The following is a 23458-nucleotide window of genomic DNA, read 5'->3' as shown; positions in this document are numbered from 1 at the left end:
TTCTAAATCCCTGCCCCAGGCCAGAATCCTCTCCTGCACCCTTACCCCCCTCTAATCCTGCACTCCATTATCCTAAACCAGGTCACCACCCAAACCCTCTGCACCCTCTTCACCCAGGTCACAACTCCCTCCCAGACCTTACACCTCCTCCTAGAGCCTCTCTTCCACACCAAAATCCTCTCCCACAGCCTTACCCCCTTGTGGACTGTGCACCCCAAGCCCTTGCCCCAGATCACAACTACCTCCTTCATCCAAACTCTCTCTCAGACCCCACACCCCCTCCTGCATCCCAGTCCCTTATCCCAAGCTCCATCCCAGACCCTACACCTCCTCCATAGAAATGCAGCCCTTGACCACTTGCCAACATCTTGAAGTGCCTCCCACATTAAAAATTATTGCCCACTCATGTTTTAAAAAATCACATTATCCCTCATTTTGAAGCCTATTCCATTACAATGGAAGTCCTTCCTGGAAGAACCTTGAGCACACCATGAAAAATATCTACCTACCTAAACACTGCACTTTTGCCCATTAAATTTTTGTCTCTGCTGAGGTAAGCAAACTTTGGCTGAAGAACACTTCCTGTAAATGAAGTAAATTAATAAAGTTATTAGTAAGGATGCATTGGAGAACCTAAGCAAGCAAGACAGTTTATTGTTCTGTAAGTTAAAAATATATATATCACACTCCTATTATGACATTTTTATGTCTATTTAGTTTCTTGCCTGTGAAATAAGGGTGCATTAGTAATTTTGAAAACTAAAGAACTAAATATAATAAAACCATTAAACTACAGTATACTAAATTCTTGTTAATGTCTTAAACATACAAACTAATATTTAAGAGAGTAAGAAAAAATATCTGTCAAAACTTAATCAAAACATAGCTTTTATACAATACAGGTGAAACCTCTCTAGTCCGGCACCTCAGGACCTGATTGGTGCTGAAACAGAGAATTTGCCGAATTACGGGAAGTCAATATTGTCTAGCAGCATTAACAACTCTTCCGTGCTGTTGTTGAGCTCTAATTTACCATTGTAAGCATGGAACACTAAGAGCCAGGACTAGTGGCTGTAAAACTTTATGGGACTGTGGGAAAACTTTACCACATCCATGACAGTTAGCCGGATGCCAACCTATACTGGACCAAGGATGTTGCCGGACCAGAGTGTGCTCGACTAGAAAGGTTCAACCTATACTAGAAATATTCTTCAACCTAAAGAAAAAAAATTAAGTAAACCATCTTCTGGAAAAAATACATATGGAAATAAAAACAAACTACTAAACCACACGAAAACAATACTTTTGAGATTTATAATACATTGTGTGCATGTGTGCGTACACACAAGCCCACCCCCAGATTAAATGAATTTATTCCAAATAGCCCTGAAAGCACAATGCAAATAAATGCTAGGCTTATCATAGAACCATAGGACTGGAAGGGACCTCAAGAGGTCATCGAGTCCAGCCCCCCGCCCTCAAGGCAGGACCAAGCTCTGTCTACACCATCCCTGACAGATGTCTATCTAACCTGTTTTTAAATATCTCCAGAGAGAGAGATTCCACCACCTCCCTTGGCAATTTATTCCAAAATTTGACCACCCTGACAGTTAGGAATTTTTTCCTAATGTCCAATCTAAACCTCCCTTGCTGCACTTTAAGCCCATTACTCCTTGTCCTGTCCTCAGAAACCAAGAGGAACAAATTTTCTCCTTCCTCCTTGTGACACCCTTTTAGATATTTGAAAACCGCTATCATGTCCCCCCTTAATCTTCTTTTTTCCAAACTAAACAAGCCCAGTTCACAAAGCCTGGCTTCATAGGTCATGTTCTCTAGACCTTTAATCATTCTTGTCGCTCTTCTCTGTACCCTTTCCAATTTCTCCACATCTTTCTTGAAATGTGGCACCCAGAACTGGACACAGTACTCCAGCTGAGGCCTAACTAGTGCAGAGTAGAGCGGCAGAATGACTTCACGAGTTTTGCTTACAACACATCTGTTGATACAACCTAGAATCATATTTGCTTTTTTTGCAGCAGCATCACACTGTTGACTCATATTCAACTTGTGGTCCACTATGACCCCTAGATCCCTTTCCGCCATGCTCCTTCCTAGACAGTCGCTTCCCATCTTGTATGTATGGAACTGATTGTTCCTTCCTAAGTGGAGCACTTTGCATTTCTCTTTATTAAACTTCATCCTGTTTACCTCTGACCATTTCTCTAACTTGCTAAGGTCATTTTGAATTATGTCCCTATCCTCCAAAGAAGTTGCAACCCCACCCAGTTTGGTATCATCTGCAAACTTAATAAGCGTACTCTCTATCCCAATATCTACATCATTGATGAAGATATTGAACAGTACGGGTCCCAAAACAGACCCTTGCAGAACTCCACTTATCCCTTTCCAGCAGGATTTAGCACCATTAACAACAACTCTCTGACTACGGTTATCCAGCCAATTATGCACCCAGCTTATCGTGGCCCTATCTAAGTTATATTTGCCTAGTTTATCAATAAGAATATCATGCGAGACCGTACCAAATGCCTTACTAAAGTCTAGGTATATGACAACCACCGCTTCTCCCTTATCCACAAGACTTGTTATCCTATCAAAGAAAGCTATCAGATTAGTTTGGCATGACTTGTTCTTCACATTACCATGCTGGCTATTCCCTATCACTTTATTACCTTCCAAGTGTTTGCATATGATTTCCTTAATTACCTGCTCCATTATCTTCCCTGGGACAGACGTTAAACTGACCAGTCTGTAGTTTCCTGGGTTGTTCTTATTCCCCTTTTTATAGATGTGCACAATATTTGCCCTTTTCCAGTCTTCATGTATCAATAATAAAAGCTGTTAAAGTTAATACATGGGGGCAGGAGGGAGGAAGGGGAAAGTCAAAGATTACAGTAGGAGAACTCAAGCTGTGCTTCCAGATCCAAGTGGGCAAAAGAAAAAGGAACAGGACTCCTATGATCTCATTCAAAGAGAACTCATTTGAAGGAAAACGAAAGCCAATAAAGAAATAAAGACATTTTTAAAGTTACAGCACAAAAAATTACAAGGGAAAGGGACTGTCTTGGACTGCAAACCTTCCCCCGCCGCCCCGGCCCTCCCTGTTTGCTGCCTCTGTTAAGAGAGGCTTGTGGCTCTTAATACATTGAAAAGGCAGAGGTGCAGTGGTGTTAGCTCCCTGGGCCAGGAGCTAACCCACCTGCAGCTCTGCAGTTTCCTCCCTTATTGACTAATCGAATAGTCCAGTGGTCTCCAACTTTTACACACTCAAGATCACTTTTTAAATGTTAGAACAAGCCAAGACTTACCCCATCCTTCCCTCAAGACTCCATCCCTTCCTTGAAGCCCCGCCCTTTCTGTTGTCCCCCGCTCCATCACTTGATATCCCTGGGCCTTATATACTCTCAGGGCACAACTACACTGCCACTCTCCCCCCGCCCACCTCGATTCTTCTGTAGGAAGAGGTTTTTCCAACATCTGGCATGTCTAGACTGGACCAAATGTCAGAAAACCCTTGTTTTGGAAGTCCTCTTATTCCTAAATTAATGGAGATTGCCTATCTCCTAAAACTGGAAGGGACCTTGAAAGGTCATTGAGTCCAGTCCCCTGCCTTCACAGCAGGACCAAGTACCATTCCTGACAAATTTTTACCCCAAATCCCTAAATGGCCTCCGCAAGGATTAAACTCACAATCCTGGGTTTAGCAGGCCAATGCTCAAACCACTGAGCTATCCCTCAGGTATGGAACGAGGTATACAGGTGTGGCCAAAAGAGCATGTTTGCTCTTCCACTAAAAAAAACAGACGAACAAACGTGTCCCTGGATGCAGAAGAGTTTTTCCCAGAAAAAAAACTCTTGTAGTCTAGCCATACCCTCAGTGGGTTGAAACAGAAGATGCAGGCTCTGGGGTGGGAAGGGGTGAAAGCTCTGTGAAGGAATTTGGATGCAGGAGGAGGTGGTGATGGGGATGCTGGCACCGGGAAGAGGCTCCAGGCTAAGGAGCATTGGGGTCAGGTGGAAGGTTGAGGTACAGAGCAAGCCACAGGCTTGTGGATGTGAGGGTGCAGGAGTTTGGATTGGACTGTGTGAGGGGCTCAGGACAGGGAGGGTGGGAGTATGATGGGCTCAGGACACAGATTTGTGTGTGGATGGTGCAGAAGTGTTGTGGCAGAAGACTGAGGATGTGGGGGTGCAGGAGTTCAGGGATGTGAGAGGCTCAGGACAGGTGGTTCCAGTGTATGATAGGCTCAGATTTGGGGTTGGGGGCGGTACAGGAGTGTTATGATGCTGCAGCCAGATGGGGGCCTGGCCCCAATCTCACCCCTTTGCCCCAATGGGACCAAGGATAGCTAGATTGCTCTTGGACCTATGCCCGATAGCATTATTTAGCAACGGAGTTGATACTTTTCTTAACAAGGTTTCTACCTATGTAAAATAATGCCGCAAAGCTGCATTTTTTTAAACCAATTGAACTTTCTTGACTTTTCACATAATTATCTGCACCTTATGGTGATATTAAAAAAATAATAAAAAAATCTAAAACTACATCTCTCAATTTTTTTATAGTCTTGAACAAAAAGCAGAAACTTGGCATCATATTACCATAAAGGTAGACAAATATAACACATCTAGAGATTCAACTAAGTAAATATTCCATTGTGGCTCTGAGCCAAATTTTGAGAATACACAACCCCACAACCTACTGGAAGTAAAACTAAGCGGCAGAATTACATGATGAAATTTAGAACAAAACATCCCACTGTTTGTAAGATGCACATTACAGATTTGCTCTTTAATGCTACTAATGGTGAGGCTGTAACAAAGATAGTTAGAAATTACATTGTTAAATTTCATTTTACCTTTGGTTTTAAATGACTTTTGCCTCTGTAGCTGGCACAGCTTTTGTGTGAGTGTGAGTGTGAGTGCACTTTTTAATAGATGAAGACAACCAAAATGGCAAAAAAAAAAAAAAAAAACTAAAACACAGTGTCTCTCTTCCAAAATCTATTATCCTTTGAATACACATTAACCTTTGAGAATATTTAATTTCATTGTTCAGGAATTGTCTTCATTGCTGCTAAAGTCTAGAGGATTCCTTCCCAATTCTCACTCACTTTTATAATTTCAGACAACACCACTACAGATTATTAACATCATCATCTGGGAAAGAAATAAAAGCAGCTTTTATTTTACAGCCTGTTGATACTGCTATTTTCAAAGGCAGTTATTCTAGAGACAGTCAAGAAGCTACCCTCTCCTTAAGGGCTGAGTGTACATGCTCTCAGCATTACTCCCATCCCGACCAGTCCAAAGAAAAAAGAAACAGTGTATTTTCTAGCAAAGAGATAACTAAAAAGCATATTCATTCAGCTAATGTAGTACTCTAACTCCATTTCACTTCACTTGATTACCATTTTTCCTTGTATGTAAAAATACAATTCCTTGAGTCAGCTGAGTTGCCTACAGGGGCAATGTCCTGCAATGCCATGCAAATGACCCAGATTCAGCTACTCTAATCTCTCACTACCTAAAAGCATAAATTGACTGCAGTAGAGAGGCGTCTCTCTCAGTTCTGGTGGTGGAAAAATGCCTTGTGCCACTATACTATGACCCTCTTTCATGGATTAAAAAGAAGCACTGATGACCTGCTAATGCACTCTGATCTAGTCATGCTAGGATGGAGCAGCAACAAGACCTCAATGGAGTAGCAAAGACCAAGCTGACAGGTATGAGGACAAAGCCCCCCACCCTTCCCCAACCTCCAATTTAAAAAACAAAAACAAAAAAACCATCTAGAAAGGAACAGATGTCATGGTGAGGAACATCAATAAACACTGTTTGTGCAAGAAAGTAGAATGACTATAACTCTGCCCTACATACATCCCCAATGTTGCACCTCCCTAAACTAAGACACTCTCGTCCGGCAACATCCGTGGTCTGGAACCAAGGATGTTCCCAGGCCAGAGAGCCTTGGTGGCTGGGATCCAAGCAGCAGAAGGCCAGCAGCTGGGATCTATGTCCAGTGGGGGTGCACAGCAGCCTGGCAGGCAGCAGACCTCAGGCCAGAGGCAGGCAGCTTGCCCAGGGGTGGTGGCAGGATGACAGGCCAAGACCAGAAGCGTAGCCGGCAGCGGGCTAGAGGGACAAGTGGCAGGGGAACCTCCTTTGGCTCAACAAAACCTCTCATTCAGGTTCCAAGGATGCTGGATCAGGGAGGTCCAACCTATACACCACTTGAAATCTTTCCACCAAGCATATGGTAGTATTTATGGAATGGGCTCAGTAAACCAAGAGGGAAAGCGAATATTCTTTAATTCTAAAACTCAGATACAGAATCAAGCCTGTTGTGAATAGGGATGTTAAAATGTGTTTATTTAGGTAAAGGCCTTAATAAACACAATTTAACATCCCTATCATGAAGAACCTTCAGAAAAAGAGGATAGTGGGCCAAACTGGAACATCTGGTACAACAGATCTATGTTAACTAGCATTCATTCAAAATGGCAAGGATACACTGGGATATCAAAAAGCACCCAACAGATCCAGATTTTATTTACAAAAGGAAGATCAAGGGAAGGCAACCTGAATTCTGAACATATTTACTATTAGAAGTCTCTCTCTAGACATTAATATTTTACATTTGACTTTTTTTTTTTTTAAAGTTATCTAAATTGCAAGGAGTACGACATGAAACATGCTCTCTATTCTGAAATATTCAACCTTTAAAAAAACTGAAAAATAAAAACAAAACAATATCCATTTGTTTAATTAATTAATTTCACCTCCCTAAAGTCAGCATCAACAATTCTCTGATTCTTCCATTCTGCTTAACAAAAACAAAAACAAAAAAAATCACACACACACACCAACCACAACACAACACATTTGGAATTTATTTTTAATACAGCTGACATGTACATAGAGCGAGCGCCTCATAACAATATCTCTGTATAAATGCATCCATTATCCATAGATGACTGTACAGTCCCAGGAAAGGGACATTTGTCTGACCAGAATTCTCCCACTCCCCCCCTCCCCCAGTGACCAAGTTCATCAATGTCCTCACTACTGATTTTTGTCCCACTCAGCTGAAATGGTCATAAGATCTTACAACTATGGGCTGAGCCTCAAGTAGGATATATCACTTCAACTTACTACCAGAAGCCTTTTCCCATAGTTAAAAGCTTGCACACTGAGTAGAAGAGGTGTTAGAATAGTCGAGTAACTGCGTGAATTCTTATTAATCACTCGACTATTCTATAGTACCCAGGGGCAGGCCCAGCAGCCAGTGCAATGCAGCCCCACTCGCAGGGAGCTCCCTGCCACCTCGTTTTGCTGCCTCTATCAGTTAATCGATTAATTGTATATTTGACTACTCGTTTACATCCCCCATACTGAGGCTTCACCCTAAAAATATATAACAATATTTTAAAAACTATAATGATCAAAATTCCCTTTACTTACCAGATAAACCACGCTCATACTGGTTGTAATTTTTTGGAAAAAAAATTACTAGGGCAAGTTCTAATCTCTTTCAAAAGCATATCCTCACAACAGGAAAATTACTATATAAAAACTGGATGAAATAGGAATCGTATTCTTCTAAAATACGAGATAAATGAATAAGGAGGTAGTTTCATGTTTTGAAATGTGTTTGCAAGTAATTGTCCAAGTGTCAGCAGCCAGATGACAGGAACAAAAGATATGCAACACTGAGATGTTAATGGATTAGTATCTAGCATTCACACAGTCCACAGTGCTCATAAGCTATCATCTGACTTTAAGACTTTGCTGAATCAGTGTTTTGAATTAGACATTTGCTGGATGACATGGAAGTGTACCCGCTACCCTAGATTTTAAGTTTATTTCCAAGCTTCATACCTCACACAGATTTCAATTTTGTATTTTCCCCTGGATAAACGGGTGATAGACAGCATTTAACGGCTATTAATAAACATTAACCTGGGCATATACTTGCTCTGAAGATAAAATCTGGATTGGGAAGGGTCCAAACTTTGCATGGCTTTAAAAGCAAGTTCAGTTCTTTATGAATCAGGGAAATAAAAATCAGGTCTAAGTAGACTGAAAAGAATCCCTTCTCAACTCATTCTGAAATTATCTAAATATTAAAAAAAAAAAAAGTCTCCTCCTCCCCCTTCAATCTCATAATGAAAACAAAGTTGAGTTTCTACCCTCACAATGAGACAAACTAAACAGCCATCCATTCCAGGAACAGCGACCTTCAATTGTACTCCTAATGCTAGGGAAGACTACAAAACATTTTTATAGCATATGACCACCTTATGATCACACTTCATTCATAGGCTAAAGGGTTTTCACATATCCTCACTTATCTCACTTCCTTTCCATGTTTTGCGGTCTTAGTTTTTTTGCTTTTTTTTGTTTTCACTTATGTGTTAAGTCAACTAGTGACTGAATCATGGTACATACCAAAATGATATTTTGTTTCCCTCTACATGAAAGCAAAACACTTTGTCCAAACTAATCTTAAAAGAAACATTTTAAGTGTCCTACCCATTCTTCTTGGCCTGATCTACTCTGTAAAACTCTTATGTGTGTTTATAGAACACACACCAGTTTGATCTTGTTGCTGCTTTACTACAGTGATTCTCAAACTGCGGTCCGCGGATCCACAGCTGCCTACTAAGTAGTCTGAGGTTCAAGCTCAGCCCCTGCACTTCCTCCCTCTCCCACAGTGGGGAGTTCCCAATGGCGCTTCAGCTTCGTGCCCTGCCCTCCTGTGCGGTTGGAGCACCAGTGCCAGCTTCCCACTGGGGAGGAGGGGCTGAAGAAAGCCCTGAGCCTCACTACACCATTGGGCTCACAGGGAAGAAATGGAACCAGATATGACTGTGCACTGCCACTCCCTCTCACCAAACTGGGGAAACAGCACCATGAAGACACACTGCCTGGAGGCTTTCCCCACTGCTCCCATTGGCTGGAATCCAGCCAATGAGAGCAGCGGGAGGCCGTGCCTGAGATGCAGTGCTGAGAACAGCGTGAGATGCAAAGGCAAGTAAGTGCCCCTCACCCCGGATGCCCAGACCCTACACTCCACCGCACCCCAGGCCCCCCCTCACCGAGATCCCACACCTGTAGCCTGCTCTTGAATCCTCCTCTTTACTCAGACATGCAAAGGAGGCCAGCCCTCTCCTGCACCTTCCCTCTTGGCCATACACTGTGCCTTCCCTTGCTCCTGCATCCACCCGTACTCCTCCCCTTCCAGACAACCTAAAACCCAGCCTGCTCCTGTACTCTACCGTGCACCCTCACTCCCTTCCTGCACCTCACCACCTGCCCAGATCCTGCACCACCATCCCTATCCCACTCACTGGCAGCCCTGTCCCCGCACACTGAACCCCTCATTTTTGGTCCCACGCCAGAGCTGAGGGGGAGGAGTCCACAAAATCCACTAACCCTGGAACCCCAGAAGAGTAAATCTGAACTATGGAAAGCCCTGAACCTCAGTCCTCTCTGTCCCTCCCCCTTTCCCCATGAGGCTGAAGTACCAGAGGAGAGAGGTGTGTCAGTTGGGGAACCACATCAGTGAGGGGTTGGGGGGGGGGGGGGAGAAGAGGTTGCTGCTCACTTGTGTAGTTAACTGATTTTTCTGTGGGTCAGTGGCCCCCAACCCAGAAAGGTTTCCCACTCCTGCCATAAAGAAAACTTGGAAACCTTGTGTCTTAGACAAATTAGTATTTTACTTTATTTAAAATGAAGTTTGATTAACATGAGAAAGTTAAGCTCTTAATCTGGTTAATAATTTGTATTAATATTTCCTTTCTTATAGGTTTAAATTTAACCATTTGCCCTAGCTGCTGCACTAGCAAAATAGATCAGACATAATTATGTAATTAACGCTGAGTTTCCACTAGCAACTTGTGGTCTGCGGAGCCAGGTGGACCATGGGCCAAAATGTTTGAAAACCACTGCTTTACTATCTCTCCTTTATAGATGCACATTGTAATTCCACAAAGCTCTCCTCTCCCAAGATCTAATACTCTATGGAAGCAAAAACTTTTGCTTTATAAAATTCTGATGTAACAATCCTTCCAAGTGCCTAATAATGAAATGTGTAAGAGCTATGAACTAAATTATCTAAGTCAGAAATACATTCAGATTTCATGCAACTTCAAACCTTATGCCATTTTAGATTCAAAGATAATTTAAGACTAGAAGGGATCACCAGCATTAGTCCCATATAGCACAAGCCCCCAACTGCTACTCAGCCTCTGCACACTAAATACAACAACAAAATTTTCAGCTGCCAGGAGACAACTGCTATGTGCCACAGCAGAAAATATGGAGGTGCACCCATGCCAGTAGTCACTACAATAGTACAGAATTAAGTGAGATAAACCCTAATGATCTCAGCAAGTGACACACCACACCCTTGAGAGGAAGATTAAAAAAAAGTCAGTGTCAAACTGCCAAACATATGGTGATCAGACTCTGAGCATGTGAACAAGAACCAACCACCCATGAAATTAAAAGTGTGGTCATGTGCAGTCGGTGCCACCCAAGAGCATTGGTCCACCACATTCTGCTGTTCCATCTCCAACTAAAGCCATCCTTGATGCTTCAGAAGAAAGACAAAAGTCACCCCACGGGAGTAAGAGAGGAAAGAGAATCACTTCCCATTCCCTACTGGTGACTGCTGAAGCCCCAAGGAATGAGATTTTTAGTAATAAAGGTGTTAACCAGAAGGGATCCCTAAGGCTGCCAACCCCCATCACAAGCAACCCTGGCATTCATAAATTTGGCCAGTTCTCTTAAAAATAAGTTGTTTGTGTCTTCTGGGAAGCTACTGCAAAGCCTCACTCCTCTGATGGTTAGAAAACAGTCTTCTAATTTCTAGCCTGAATTTATCAACAGTTATACTCATTTCTTCTTGCGCCAACATGGTTATTTAGTTCAAATAGCTCTTCACTCTCTCCAGTGTTTACCCCTATGATATATTTATAGGGAGCACTCAATATCCACCCTCAGCCTTCATTTTTACTAGCTTAAACTTCCAGTCTCCTCTCATAAGGTAGACCTTCCATACCTCTAAGTTACAGAGTAGCTCTTCTCTGTACCTGTTCATTGAATTCATCTTCTTTGAACACAAGTGACCAAAACAACTGTGCACAGTATTCTAGATCTAAGGCCTTGTATATTGGCATTAAAACTTGTCTCTCTATTGAAAACAGCTTGCCTGATACATAACAGAATCACCTTTGCCTTTTTCATAGCGGCATCAAGATTGTTAGTGATCACTAGACGAGTGAGAGCCACCAGAGACAGGTCTCTCTCCTTATTTCAAATCAATGAACTGTCAGTTTACAGTCAAAAATATTATTAGATTCTAAGTGCATTATCTTGTACCATGAACTATTGTCTTCCTATTTATTACTCGAGTCTTCAGGGTCATCTAGATTTTTTCCATACAATAACCCAATTCTCCTGGGTACTGGTGATGACACCCAACTCTATATCTGCAGCAAATTTCATTACCCCCCTCCTACTTTGTAGAGTAAACATGGCCAAAGTTTTCTAAGCTTTTCTTCCACCTCAGATATAGAAATTTCCATTTCTCTACATTCATTTCCACATCAAGACTATGCTAGACAACTGAAGAGGATGTATAAAGCACTGTTACCACTGCCAAATTGTGGCAATAAGACCCATTCTAGCCCTCTCCTGATGTGTGTGTCTCAAACTCTTGAATCACTAGAAAGGAGAGAAAGATGTACATCAAACCTTTTCTCCAGTACCAAGCACAGCATCAGCCAGGAACAGACTTTACCTGACAGCTCTGGAACAGAAAAGGCAACACATTTTGTTGGACCTCGCTGTGAATAGGTCCTCGCTGTGAATTGGACCTCAGCTGAAGAATATGGTCTGAACCAACTGATCCTTTTGGGGCCATTCATGTACCAATTGCTCTCTGCTGAGCCAAATCCGCTACTATATCCTTTTCCCCTGCCAGATGCAGCGTCAGACGGATAGACATCATGAAGGACACACCAATCCCAGACATTTATAGCTCCTGCATACAGGAGAGGAGAATGAGTGTTCTCTTGCTTGTGATCTAATACAGTGTTTCTCAAACTGTGCTCTGTGTTTCTCAAACTGTGCTCTGCGGAGCCCCAGGGCTCTGCGAGACATCTCCAGGGGCTCCACGAGGCTGACAAACTGGAAACATCGATAGGTACAACACATACAATCAGTGGACTGCTGGGGCTCCGCATAATTTTTTATGCATGTAAAGGGCTCCGGAGCCCAAAAAGTTTGAGAACACTGATCTAATACATTGCCAATGTATTGTCTGTCATCACTTGAACAAACACAACCTGAACAGAGGTAAGGAGATCCAACTCTTTGTGGATACTTTGTAGGCATCCTCGGAGGAGACACAGCATAAGTTGTATTTTACTCTCTTCCCTCTTCCACATTTACCTTTTTTCTGAAGGGTTTGAGTAGATAGCTGAAATGGTATAGCTATGCTTACCAAACTATTACATTTTTATGTTTTACAAATGAAATTTCTCCCACACTGTCTCCCATACCATTTAGTCTAGTATAAATCTTTTTGTCTCTCCTCATTTAGGGCAAAAGTGTCATGTTTGGGTACCTAATTTTTTTAGGCACCTCTGAAAGTCAGGCCAAGGTATAATTTAGGGTCTCAAGTCTGTACATTTTATACAGCTCTTAAGTTTTAAGGTGCTTTACAATTTCTGAAATTTTTTTTTGGATGAAACACTGGAGGTTTTGACAGTAAGGTAATATACAGTTTTCCTCGGGGCTTTTGGCATGTGGAGAACAACAACAAAAGCAAAAACAGGAGGGTGTGTTCCTTGGCAACTGAGAGATTATTATTTTATTATAGTGGGGAAGAGAAGTACATTAATTTCATAGGTAAATATTTCTTCTTAGCCACAAGTACTCGAGACTTTAAATGAATGCATCAATTTTTAAAAAAATAGATAAGATCTACCTTAAAATTGTGTATTGTCATTCAATAATCTCCACAAGATGCACCACAATTTTGTAATAAAAAAAAAAAAAAAACAAAAACAAGCTCTATACATTAAGCCCTAGTCCCAATATATTTTAATAAATATAATATAGCAAGTAGGGGTAGTTAAAAAATAGACTCTGAAAACCAGACATCCTATCTTTATGGCCGACTCTGTATTAAAACTGGGTAAACTATATGCATTGTCACTCTATTCTCCAGCAGATATTAAGACACCAAAAGCAAAATAGTGAGAATGGGGCAGATTGTAAAAAAGGTTGATTCAATAACTCAGCTCTGTTTTTTTTAAAGAATACAAAAAAAAAAGCAATGGCAAAACAGAATATGAACTAAAACAAAATACAAGTGTAGGCTTCAAATACTGAAGCTTTAATATAGATGATTAAGTTTTAAGAGCATATAATCATTTTCTTCTGGATATATTACTGATATATTTAATGAGCACATACAATAGTATGAACAGATCAAAATCAGGTTCAGGGGCCAACTTTTCTAAGTGCCACAGGAACACTAAAGATTATAGTGTATAAGAACTTCAGGGCAGGGAATAATATTAGAAATCTCAATGTAAAAATATTCAAATCAGATTTTCCAGTACTAAAGTTTGTTTTCATGCACTAATTGCTGGATGTATCAAAGCTTTGCCTTCACTAACATTTTCTACAGAATTCTCTACTTAACATAAATTGCAGTTTTATCTTGGATGGTCTTTGAATAGACAAAGCTTCTGTGGTTTCCGCCATTTTTCTACACAATTAAAAACCGTTCAGAGCAAATCTACTGGACAAATTGCTAAAGATATCTGTGGCTGTATTTACAGTAGGACTATCACCATTGCTACCAAGAGGGAAGTTGCACCCAGGAAATTAAGACCAATATAGAGAAAGCTGCAGGGAGTTCATTATTTCCACACAGTTAATTGCTGCTCACAAACATGGGAAAATGAGGCTGACCCACTTCTCTAGAAGGCACACACGTACTCTCTTTAGTTTACGCTACAGGCATAGAGTGCACAGAAAGACACTTTTCTATCTCTAATAGAGATGTAAAAGAGGATAGAAGACTGTGCTTGAGAATTTTCTCTATAGGTACGTCTAGACTTACTTTCACTTTCAAAAGAAGATACGCAAATTTGGTGGTAATTTGCATATATTCCGATCGCTTTTTGAAAAGTTTTTTCAAAAAAGCAAGCAGTTTAGATGCGGTTCTTTAAAAAAAAAAAAAAAAAAAACACCCTTTTTTCGAAAGAACTTTTAACTCTCAATTTTTGAGGAAGAAGGTTCTTTCAAAAAAGGGTTTTTTCCACTCCCCGCCCCTCCTCGAAAGAACCACATCTAAACTGCTTGCTTTAAAAAAAAAAAAAAAACTTTTGAAAAAGCGATCGGAACATATGCAAATTATTGCCAAATTTGCATTTCTTTTTTCGAAAGTGAAAGTAAGTCTAGAGCAGTGGTCTCCAACCTTTTTACACCCAAGATCACTTTTTAAGTCTCAGAACAGGTGAAGATCTACTGCCCCGCCCCTTCCTTGAAGCCCCGCCTACATTACATGAGGAAATCTAATGTAAATGTACTGCGCAGGTGCACAGTTCAGAGAGGGCTCAAGAGCTACTCTTAGAGCCCCTGAGATCTACCGGTAGATCGCGATCTACTGGTTGGTGACCACGGGTCTAGATGTACCCTATGAGTAATATAAATCTATTGCATGGATCTTCAACCTGTCTGATGTGGACAGGCAAGGGTATGGCGTAGACCTTGAAGAATGTGTCACCTTTAGATGCCAGAGAAGTGACAAAGATTGCGGATGCTGGGAAAAAGTAGTTTTAAGAAAGATGGAATGAAGAACTGAAGAAATCTTACATGCACTTTGGTGATATGAGAGGATGAACAGTGATCTCTGGAATTTTTGACCATTCAGGTTATGTCTACACTGCTTTTAAAAACCCTTGGCTGGCCTGTGACATCTGACTTGAGCAAAGTGGATATTTTATTTGCAGTATAAACTGTCATGTTTGGGCAGAAGCAAAGGCTCTGGGTTCTCTCCCCTTGCAGGGCCAAAGAGCCACAACAATTAAAACCACCCCTTCATCCAAGGAAGCTGGCACAAACCAGCTTGGGTATCTAATTTCAGTGTCAGACTAGTGGATGATCTCAAATCAGCAATGACTTGCACTATCACTCATTTTACTCTTGGGTGCAGGGGCAAAGGGCCATTTCATTTTAGGTTAGTGACTTGCTGAGCGTTTTTATTTTTGAAACAGTCTTTTGATTAGAAGGCTTGCCATCATGGAGGAAGGGAGCACTCGGACAAAGCTAACTGTTATGCTGAAAATCCTGCCACACCATGGTCAAGTGTAGTTTTAATAAATGGGAGTTTAGACAAAGCATCTTTCTGTTTCAGAATACAGAAAAACCACCTATGGCTGATGACCAAATGGATTTAGGTTTCTCCAAATTGGATTTTATTTCATTGAGAACCTATTGAGATTCTTTCAGTCAGGCACTGCACTATTCTCAACAGATTTCTTCATAAGTCTTATGTCCTGATTCTTTGGATTGATGACAAAAATTAATTTGTGCCCCCAGATCTTGATCTGAACTATTCTTTCAGTCATCTCTGGAACCTCCTCTTTTAAGAAAGAGTGCGAACAGAGATCTGTCTGGAAACCCTCAAGAAGTTGTCTGAACTTTGCGTAACATGCGCATTCGATCCTATAGCAAAAGGGAAGAGTCAAAGACCTTCTGGAATGATCAATTCTATCATCTTGTCCACCAGCTCTTCTTGTAGTCTTGTCTCAATAATTAAAGGCTGCCAAAATCGTTGTAGTTTATGTTCACTTGTTCTCTTTCCATTAAGTGCAAATCTCTGCTGATGGGCTACTGGAATTTATTTGCTTAGTTTTTATTCAAAAGTTACTCAGACAATGGATGTTAACAGGCTTAACGGGAGATGATCCTCAGTAGCCAATCTGTTCAGTTTAGAGAACCTGGGAGAAGTGTTTTGCTTAGCAGACTGAAATGTCCTGTGAGAGAAAATGAATCATCCAGGCATGGTACAGAAGGACAACTCTGGAACCTATTGGTCCTCTCTGCAATGGGGACCATAGCCTTCCCTAACTTGTTCTAGCATCATTGCTCTGAATCAGAAAGAAATGGAGGAAAGGAAAATGAAACCGCTTCAGCCATCTTTCTAGTGAATCCACAGTGGGAGGGCTGCTTTTTTCTGTGTTATACCTCCCCTCCTTTCCTTCTTGACTATGAAGAACTTATTCTCCTTTGAGGAGATTTTCTTCACTTCCAGTTCCCCACACAACAAAATCTGGGGTTCAAGTCTTCTCCAGACAGAAGTGCTAACTTAACTGGTCTCCTGAAGAAAGGTCCCATAACTCCATCCTCTAGTCTAGAAGATAGCCTAGTGGCCACTCCTGAAACTAACAGCTTCCCTTAATTTGGTGGTTACCAGCCTCCAGATCAGAGGGGGCAACTATAGCCTCAGGCCACAACAAGCCCTTTGGATCCTTCAATCCAGCCCCCGAGCTCCCATCAGGGAGCAGGGTCAGGACAGCCTTGATTGAAGGAGCCAGCCCACCTCTTGGACAGCATGTAGTTCCAAGTCCCTTCCCCCCCCCCCAAAGCCTTAGTTTCCCCAGCACCTATGCAGCCTTGTAGCCATGCTGCCAGACTTAACACTCCAGGTGGATATGGCTGGCAAAGAGCATGGAGTTTTGGATGGGGGTGAGGGTCACAGGAGCAGGCAGTAAGGGGGCAGGGAGCGGGGGGGGGGGGGGGGGGGGAGGTACAGGCACAGGCTAGGCCAAATTTGGATGTTTGGGGAGGCATAGCTTCATCCAGCGTTCTCTATCCAGCCCTCCATACAATTTCCCTACCAATATGGCCCTCAGGTCAAAAAGTTTGCCCAATAAGACACTCTGGAGTCTTTAGTGGAATGCCATGTGAGGATTCATTGAAAACAAAGAGATTTTGCCACAAAAACAGTAAGGGAAGGGTGCAGAGCTCAGGGAGTGGACCGCTTACTTCAATCTCCCTAATGACAGGCAGAGACACCCCCCAAAAAAAGATTAGTTCTTTATTACATATGACTGTCAAACAGTCTTCAAAACAGGCCACAGACAGATTATTTTTAGGAGAATCCAACAATTTACCAGGAGTTCTCTCTTGTAATGGTTTAGGAAACACAGAAAAGAGAGCTCTAGGACTAACTATGCTTAACCTACCTTCACAGACAACATGGTTTCCATGGCCTGAACATCAGTCTTCCCTGTCTACCCCACAGGCAGCAATTTCTGACTTTCTGGAAAGCCTTATATTTGACAGTAATCGAGGGACAGTATGACAATCAGGAGATGAGCGAGTTCTACATCAGTGATACTGAGACTGAGGCTTGAGAGCCACAAGTGACTCCTCAATGTGTGTCCTATGGCTCGTTGCAGCACATGATATTAAAACACTCAAACAACCACCAATAAGGATGCTTCTTCTATGTTGCTAACTAGGAATGTTAAATTTTGATTAATCGGCTAATTGAGTAGACAACAGAAATCCCATCGACTACTCAATTAGTCAATGGGGGGCACTCCCTATCCCATTGCGCCTCTCACTTGGAAATGCACAAGAGCTGCCCGTGGCTGTTGTATATTTCAAAGGGAGAGAGGCAGCAGGAACCCATGCCAGTAGCGAGCAAAGCAGTCCATTCTGGAAGGGGTTCTCCTATGTGCCTCTTCCTTTGAAATGTACAAGAGCTGCAGGAAGCCTTGTACATTCCAAAGGGAGAGGAGCAGCAGTGGGACTGTTTCAATTCCTGCTCGTGCCATTTCCCCACTGCCCCCTGGCTCCCAGACAGTACTGGAGGGAGCAGCGGCTTTTAAGCCAGCTCCCCTACCACTGACTCATGCTTCCCCCTTGCTGCCTCTCTTTGATAGAGGCAGCAAGGTGGGGAAGAGAGGGAGGGAACAATTACCATAAAATCTCAAATATAATGCACACTGATATATAAGGTGCACCCTAACTTTTGAATTTGATCATAATGGAAAAAATCTATACTCCTATATATAATGCACACCCTGACTTTTGCAAGTCTATGGTATGACGGCGCATCGTATTTCCTGCCTTTTTGTATTGCTGGTGGACGGATGATGGACGCGATCCAAGTGACGATGAATCGGCCGAGGGCGAATTAGGCAAAGATGACAATAACTTGTATTACCTGGATGAAGATGTCAAAGGCTTTACCCCGGAAGATATCGCTCGTCTGTTCGACAAAGATAACAACAGCGAATTTGAGGGCTTCGAAGATGAGTAGAAGATCAATCTCTCTCAATGAAACTGACGATTGCCATATTTGCATGTCTGAACTATTGATTTACTGGTACTTACTTTTTTCAAAGTCTATAGGATTGCTAGTCTACAGGGATAAAATTCAATTTCACATCCGGTGTCCACATTTATAACTTATTTTCATAAATGTCAGCAATTAACTAACTATAAACTATTTCATACAACAAGAAAGATGTAAATTTCATATTATTTATTGTTTTTAAATGTTTTAAAGCATTCTAGGAATTTCTGCCATTTCAGTTGATATTTATTTCATGTTTACTGTTGTCTTAGCGTGCTGTTGGCATGGAACTGCCAAAATAAAAAACTTTAAACAATAACATCTATATATAATGCAAAAAACTTGGATAAAAAAAAAAAACCCTCGGAAAAAAGTGCGCGTTATATTCAAGATTTTACGGTAGTCAAGTTCCTATTGGACTACCCGATAAGCATTTGCTTATCGGGTAGTCGACTAGCTGCTTACATCCCTATTGCTAACCAATTGTAGTTGATGAAATAACACTTGGTTAGTCATTTTGCACCAATAATGTTTTATATAAACTGAATATTTCACATCATGCTATTTAAATAGTACTGTACTAAATTAAACAGTGAATTCATACTACTGTGGCTCTTTTGGGTAATAGTGATCACAAATTTGGCTTCTGAAACCCTGAGGTCTGAGTATCACTGTTCTACAAGCATACTCTCAATCTGTCATTTGTAAGGGTCTTAATAGTTCAAGATGTTTGCTTGGCAAAATATGAACATTAAACCAAATAAAGAGTTTATATGCATCTCCAGAATGCTCATGGAACTGGGGTTTTAAAAAAAATGCTTAAATCAACAGACTCCTTTCAACTGACAAGGTCCTTTCAATTTCAGTATCACCTTTACTTACCTACCAGGCCTTCAGATCAGGAACCTATGGATCCTCTGTAACAGCTGATGACATCACAGCCACATCTTTTCATTGTTCTAGACTGTTGTGAAGTGAATTTTAGCATGGGATACAAAACCCTAAACTCAGGCTTTGGGTAAATTAAGGTGACAACTTTGCAAATATTTTTATTAAAATGTAAAAAAGTATTTGTAATTGTCTGTACTGCACTTATACTGATTAAGAATCCTAAATTGGACTCCTCCAAGAGCAAAATATAGAAGCACATCGTTCTTTAAAGTTTATATACTGGATGTCCAAAACCCATAAAATGTAATAAAATTATGGTGGTGCTAAAAAGTTTTAACTTACATTTGAAAGTCCTTGCAAGCAAATAATCCTCCTCAAAGTGATTGCCAGCTTTCCTCTGTGATATGCCTCAGCATGTACTCTATTGATGACATCACATCCAACATTAATCAGGGATGGAGAGCGGAACTTATCTTACCCATATTTGCAAATCAAGTACAGACACGCGCTCTTTCCCACATCATATAAACAAAAGCATGAGAGAAACATTTAGAAAAACTACCTAATAAGAAAGAATGTCATTCCTGAAGCTAAGCCCTATTCTTTCCAATATAGGAGGATAACCAGTGAGTATTACTACCAGAATTAAAGCAAGTAAGGCAAAGCCTTACATCAGAGAGAAATTTAGCTTTTTGAAGAGGACCGCCCTTCAAGGACCTGCAAAGTGAGAGGAAATATAAGTTAAACTTTTAAATGGAGTGAAAGATTGTGTTAACCCTATTTAACAGGGAGATTCAGCATCCCAAAGTATTTAACATGGCTCCACTTTTCAATTAGACATTTGCTTTCTTTACAGGTAGATTTTTCTCACTGCAAATTAGGTCAAAATATTTTGGTATAATGACCAAACATTTCAGGATAAAATATGAGTGAAAACACAGAGAGGTGAAGTATGCAACAACCAAGAAATTAATTATGTATTTCATCTGATCAACACAACATTTCATTTGTGCTGTTTTAATGAAGACTGCTAAGCATCTCTGAAACTATTTATTCTGAGGGATTCTCATCTCTATCATTAAGATTCCCATTGAACTGGAACTTTACACGGCACAGCTAAAGCATTACATGCCACTTCAAACTCAAATTTCAGCAACAGAACTTCACATTTAGATGCAAGTACACAAAGTTATATCAATTTCAGGCACCTTTCTATATTCATATCTCAAATAGTTTTTTAAAACCAAAGTTTGGCGCTTAAGAGAACCTTCATTTTCTCTCTCTGAAAAAACAAACAAAACAAAAAACACCGAACAGAAATATAAAATCAATCCTCTCACCATTGAAACCAGGCATTTCTGAATTGTAACGTGGTAGCTTTTAATTGTGTAGTGCTGCTGTTCACTGTTAGTTTTGGATGGCAAGTTAAGACAACTGTAAGCAATTTAAATTTCCTTTGAAGTTTTGGGAGAGAATATTATTGCTTAGTTTAGTTATGACATAGAGGTTAATGCAAGGAATCTTGCCAAAACACACGATTGTTGTCATTGAAGAACCTAACAAGTAGTTGACTACTCAACTACCCGATAAGCTTAAGCTTATCATGTAGTTGAGTGGAGTACTCGACTATCACTCCCACCACCGCCCGCTGCCTCTGTATGAAGCAGCAAGGGGGTGGGAGAAAGTGGCTCCCTAAAGCTGGCTCCCTAAAGCACAGTCTCCACTGTGCCACCTGCCTCCACCCTGCTGCCTCTATCAGAGGCAGCCAGGGGGATGGAGGGAGGGATAAAGGAGGCTGCTGTGAAGCAGCTTCTGCCAGCAGCGGGCTGAGGCTCGCCACAGGCAGAGGCTGCTCTGGCAGCAGTCCCTGTCTGAGTGGGTCCCCAGCCACCGTGAACAGGGGCTGCTGGACCCGGAACAAGCTGTCCGGCTCTTGCTACATTTAAAATGCAGAGGGGCAGCAGTCCCAGAGCTGGTGCGAGATGGGACTGCTCAGTCCCAGCTTGTGCCGGCTCCAGGAGCCACCCACACTGCAGCTTTGCATTTTAAAATGTAGAGCTGCAGTGGTCCAGAGCTGGCCCAAACTGGGACTGATCAGTCCCGAAACAAGATGACTCCAGGTGCTACCCTCGCTGCAGCTCTGCAAAGTGGCCCCTTTATTGACTGTATTGACTACACGATTAGCCAAATAACTGCTCTTTAATATCCTTAGTCAGAACCTTTATTTTACACCTCCCTGCATTATGTTCATTTGCTGGTCCAGTAGGGACTGCCCAGTGAGCAGTGGAAGTGTTGTTAATGCTGCTAGATAATACTGACCTCGCCTAGTTCAGCAAATTCTTTGGTTTGGTACCAGACAGGTCCTAAGGATGCCAGACTAGAGAGCTTCAATGTGTAGCTCTATTCTTTTTGTTGTGGCATTACTACTTTTTTCAAGGGTGCAGTTTTTGGTCGTTCAATGGAAAAGGATTCATTCCATAATAATTCTAAATGGTGCATTATTTGCTCATGGACAATGCTTTCTCTGAAGGCATCCTGCTAAAGTCAAACTTCAAGTTCAAACAACGTTTCTGTATACTTCAGAGATATTTTGGAGTAGTCACAAAGTTCTAATTTTGGATATCTATTATCTTCACTTCTGAATGCCCTCTTCCAACCCTATAGTTTTGTCATGGTATTTTAAAATGCATGTAACCTTTAAATCAATGAACCATGAAGTTCCATCTTGTATGCTTGGCACAAGAAGAGTACATTTGCTACACACAGTCTGTTCAGAAATGTCATACACAAGTTCCTTCTTATATGTAATTTGGGTGTAATTTAAATAAGAATGTGATTATGTTTCTTTAAAAAATACTAAGAAATTTAAAACTATCTTCCAATTTGCATACATAGTCCAGCTTCTGTCCCTTTTCAAAATCAAAGTCAATGAGAATTAGATTGGACATTATAGTTGGAAAACATGGTTGATTTGATAAAAACCTTCAGTTAGTTAAAGCGGTAGACAGGTATTTTCTTACACCTTTTATCTGTAATAAGAACATTCTCTTGATAATTTTAATAATTAGACAAAGTGATGTAGAGCAAGTATTTGAATTTCTCACTTTGTCATCTCTGTGTGTCCCAAAACACAAATACTTAATATTCTTACAAAAGAGAATCACTACTAGGGAGAAAGATATTTGATCTGTCGTTCTCCTGTTCCTACACATAGCATTTATGAAGGGTGCCAATACAGCCTTAGTTTCAGTCTGCTGTTCCTGCTAGTTCATAAGAAGAGAAACTGTGGGAGGAAGGAACAGTAACACACATTTAGCCTTCTCTGATCCCACATCCCAGAACACACACAAATAAAACAGATAAAAAAAAATAATCTTTTTTATTTTTATAAGAAAAGAGGGATAGCAAGATTACATAATTGCATCATAATACATTAAAATAATAAAGGAGATCCACAACAGAAGATTGATGAAGGATAAAGCAAAAAGTTTGTTGCTATAGAGTCACAATACTAATTACTTTATGGTATCACTTTTTAAAAGGGATTTAGTGATACCCTAGAGAGACAGACACTAATTCCTAATTTCTTTCTAGGAGAAGCTCTTTAATGTAGCAGCAAAGCAGCAGGAACTATCTACAGGTCTAAAAATACCAGACCTTTAAAACCCGTGGTTCATTCCCACCTCCCCAACCAGCAGGCAACATGACAAGTTTATTATGTTATTTCCTCTCACGTGTAATTATATAAGATGAAATAGTATGCTGGTGACACTCACAATTATTAGACCTGGCACATATAATTCTTTTACCGCAATGTTTTAGTCTATAAAAGATGGTGCTGCTGTACATTTCCCAAGCTTTAATTATAAAGTTAAGGCAGTATTTCCTAGTACCAGAATCATCATAGATTAAAGTGTTCTCTTGAGAAAAGCTTAGCATCATCCTTGCCAGACACAGAGTATAGAATACAGGCAGTCCCTGACTTACGCGGATCCGACTTATGTCGGATCCGCACTTACGAACAGGGCTCTCTCGCCCCGGAGCTCGCATATAATAGAGTTATATGTTAATAGATTTAGCAAATGGACAGTAAGTGCACAAACTATAGCAGGGAAATATCCAGGATACCTGTAACTAAGCAACACCTTCAAG

General features: G+C 41.0%; 1 protein-coding gene across 6 annotated transcripts in view; it reads right to left on the bottom strand.

The window, feature by feature from the left end:
• Nucleotides 1-23458, bottom strand: part of CNOT2 (CCR4-NOT transcription complex subunit 2) — a 132793-nt gene that overhangs the window by 84910 nt on the left and 24425 nt on the right. For 2 of the 6 annotated variants that reach the window (XM_075931736.1, XM_075931750.1), the window contains exon 2: nt 510-582. The exons of 2 other annotated variants lie outside the window; for them this stretch is intronic. The gene's annotated coding sequence lies outside the window, so the exon portion shown is untranslated. Of the gene's footprint in view, nt 1-509; nt 583-19648; nt 19715-23458 lie in introns of those variants that run through there. 2 more of the 6 variants (XM_025183882.2, XM_075931738.1) reach the window with 2 other exon arrangements.

The sequence above is a fragment of the Pelodiscus sinensis genome, chromosome 1 (genome assembly GCF_049634645.1).
Source record: "Pelodiscus sinensis isolate JC-2024 chromosome 1, ASM4963464v1, whole genome shotgun sequence".
In the NCBI taxonomy this organism is placed as follows: domain Eukaryota; kingdom Metazoa; phylum Chordata; order Testudines; family Trionychidae; genus Pelodiscus; species Pelodiscus sinensis.
Note: the sequence above shows the minus strand (reverse complement) of the source record. Positions and strands in the feature narration are given on the sequence as shown.